General features: G+C 31.8%; 1 long non-coding RNA gene across 1 annotated transcript; it reads left to right on the top strand.

The window, feature by feature from the left end:
• Positions 1 to 672: 672 nt before the first annotated feature.
• On the top strand, positions 673 to 2,923 carry LOC128158402 (uncharacterized). Its single transcript, XR_008239976.1, has 2 exons — positions 673 to 1,673; positions 2,641 to 2,923. It is a non-coding gene; the product is annotated as an uncharacterized LOC128158402 (long non-coding RNA).
• The last annotated feature ends 388 nt before the right edge of the window (positions 2,924 to 3,311 follow it).

Consider the following 3,311-nt stretch of genomic DNA (forward strand, 5'->3'; position numbering starts at 1 on the left):
CGGAAGTGTTTTAAAATTTTCGAATTTTCGAATCGTTCGTTTTTTTTTAAATGTTTACGAGGTTTGTAGAGTTTGTTATGCTGAACACGAATCTGAAATCCGTTTGAAAATCGGACGATTCATTACAGAGATATCGGGGGTTAAAAATTGATTTTTCCGGAAATTTTGATTCCGCGTCCTTGGTTTAAGAAATAGCATAATGTTTATCGTAAAGTTAACTCGTACCAAAAAATAATTGTTAAGTCGTACTTAAACACATTTTGATTTTTTTTTTGTTAAGTCGTTCTTAAAATCAAAAAGGTGTTTGTTAATTCGTACTTAAAATCATTCGTATTTTGTTAAGTCGTACCAAGAATAATTCGATTTTTTTATCTTTTTATTTTAGTTACTCTTGTTGTTGCTTTAAGAGCTCTGCTTCTTACAGGAACTTCCAGCTTTACTTTCGACATTAACGGAAGACCCACTCGTTGCTTTGCAACGAGCTTTGCTCTAGTTATTATTATTATTATTATTATTCTTTTTCTTTATTTTTCTGACTTTTTTAAAGCTTAATATCTCAAAAAGGTTTCAATTGATTTACATGAAACTTTCAGGGATTATGTAGCATCATCGTCCCTTAACGATGTTAAATTTTCAACTACAACGTCGCTTCCGTTTTAACGTTACGTCAATTTTAAAACTTTTAAAAAGTGATTTTGTCCAGGGCGTTTTTCAAAAACGCTTTAAGATAGAGACTTAAAATTTTCTGTGTTCATACATTGATCATTTTTATTGGGACATAAGGCTGGAATTCACCTTCCGTCACTTCCGGTCCAAACTGGGAGTATTTCAAAATTTTCGAAATTTTCAATTTTTTGTGTTAACTTAAAAAGTTGATGCTATTTATAGTGTTTTTCATGCTTAATACTAAACTGAAATCCGTTTTAAACTCGGATGACGCATTGCAGAGATATCAGGGTTCAAAAATTGATTTTTCCGGAAATTTTGATTCCGCGTTTTTTGGTTCAGAAAATAGTCTTAAGCTCAACGTCAAAATAACTTGTTCCAAACGAATTCGAAAATTGCCTGCTGGTCATAAAACAGAAATCTGATTTGAAAAAAATTAAAGTTAATCAGCGTGGGCATTGAAATGATATCGTTAATTTGATTGATAAGTACGTTGAATATGTGATACCAGTTTAGAAAATAGCGACTTTTTTTTTATCTGAATCATAATAAAAAAGAAGCAGGAGTAACACACTGTTCCCGATTTAAACAGCGAAAAGCTATTGAAAGTCATTACGGTAGTTAAGAAAGACTTTGCTGAGACTTGAAATAAGCGTAAGTGCAATATAAGCCATGCTCGTCAGACAGTTGTTGTATAATAGAACAACACGTACACATGTATAATTGAATGAAGAGTTTGTAAATATTTCAATTCACCTATTTATTATAATTTTACTCACAAAATAAATGCATAATTGCAAGTTATACAAGTTAATTTGTTCTCTGCATATCAAACACAAACATGTTTGTTTTGATCGAAATAAATATCGTACGATCACCACGTCCACGCGCCTTGTTTTGATTGCGAACAGCTGACAGTAAAGTGTCCACATTTTCATATGAAACATGGCTTGCAAAACTTCGATAGTGGAAAATGCATCTCAACTTTCCTTTGGGAGATTATAAAGGTATGTTTTAATATTGGTTATGTCCTGTTGACTTTTTCTTTTCAAAATAATTGCACTTTTTAGTCTAACCCGAGATTCCTCTGACTCCCAGTCTCGTAACTGTGACGTGCGTCACGATATAAAAGCGGGGATTAGAGGATTTTCCGATTAGAGTCAGTGAAATCTCATCTAGTTAAGTGTACTTGCACGTTTTTGTTTTACACATCGCTGATTGGAATTTTTATTTGTTATTTCACTATATATATGTATACCGGTATGTCTATGTGTATTGAATTACACACCATAACCTGTAAAACAGTGCTTTTGAAAGGGTTGGGGGCCCCAAGGTACACAAACGAAGAATGCTGTAATTAGTGTAGTTTATCTCTTATACATATTGTTTCATTCTTGAGTAATTTTTCATGCATATCACATCTACATTGTATGTAAACAATTTAAATTAAGACAGATATAATTGATACTGTGCCCAGATCTCTCTCTGTCTCTCTCTTGTGCTTTGAATCTTGGCAAAGCGTCAGAGAGCAATTTAATTTTGTAACAGAAATATCTCTGTCAGGTAGAAAAAAAATGAACAGTTCATTGAATTTTGAAATAAGCGTATAATATCAATTGCTCATTTTTTCCCCCTATGTTCAGCGGAATAACAAAGCTTTGTAAAAAAGTTCATGAAATTTTATGTGCATTATGCATAATTGATTTCTCGGTAAATTCATTTCCCCCAAAAAACAGTAGAATTGACAAAACTTGGTAGAGCAGAAGCTTATAATCTGATGCTGTTTGGATGGGTGATATTTATTTGTAGTTTTTGAATTGAAATATTGACTGTCGCAGTCGTACAATGAGTAAATCTCTCTCTCTTTGTGTCTCTGTCTGTCTCCTCACTTCTCTCTCTGTCTCTGCATATGTTAATGTAAACACAGCTTTTATTAGTATGTTAACACAGCTAATTGATTTTTTAAAATTTCAGCCCAAAACAGACTCTTGTTCCCACATGGCGACTACATGGCTTTTACTTGTTCATTCTTGTGGATTCAGCTCATGAGGTTACCCGTTCAACTTTACCCACTTTTTACCGGTAATTCAAATTCAATACGATAAAGCGTGAACAATAATGGAACTTTAAGATAGCATCATGCTTGTTGTGTTTGACAAGAAATTATGACAAACAAGATTAAGGCTGTTTAAAGAAATTTTCAATTTTTATTTGTTAGTTGTGAAAATTGGTTTCTCAATAAAAGTATGCAATTATGTTTCCTTTATTTTGTATTTTATAATGATATTTAGATGTGTTTAATTGAAATATCATCTCTGTTTCTAATTTTCTCCTTTAAGATTACATGTAGGATATGTAAATGTACATTTGACCAGGATATAACATCTGCTATGATAATTACTTTTGAAATGAACAAGAAATAGCATATTTTTACATTTTAAATGTATATAATTATGCAAATGCAGAAAAACATGTCAAATTTGAACATTTATCATGGAGTTTTCATCCGTCTCCAGCTACCCAGGTTTGTTTAAATTTAATTTTAATGTAAGAAATTGTCAAACTTGTATACCTAAGGTCTTACTGTTCAGCATGATTAAAAGGAGACTAGAAACCAGAATTGATTAGATATTCTCAAAATATGA

The sequence above is a fragment of the Crassostrea angulata genome, chromosome 8, assembly GCF_025612915.1.
Source record: "Crassostrea angulata isolate pt1a10 chromosome 8, ASM2561291v2, whole genome shotgun sequence".
Taxonomy (NCBI): Eukaryota; Metazoa; Mollusca; class Bivalvia; order Ostreida; family Ostreidae; genus Magallana; species Magallana angulata.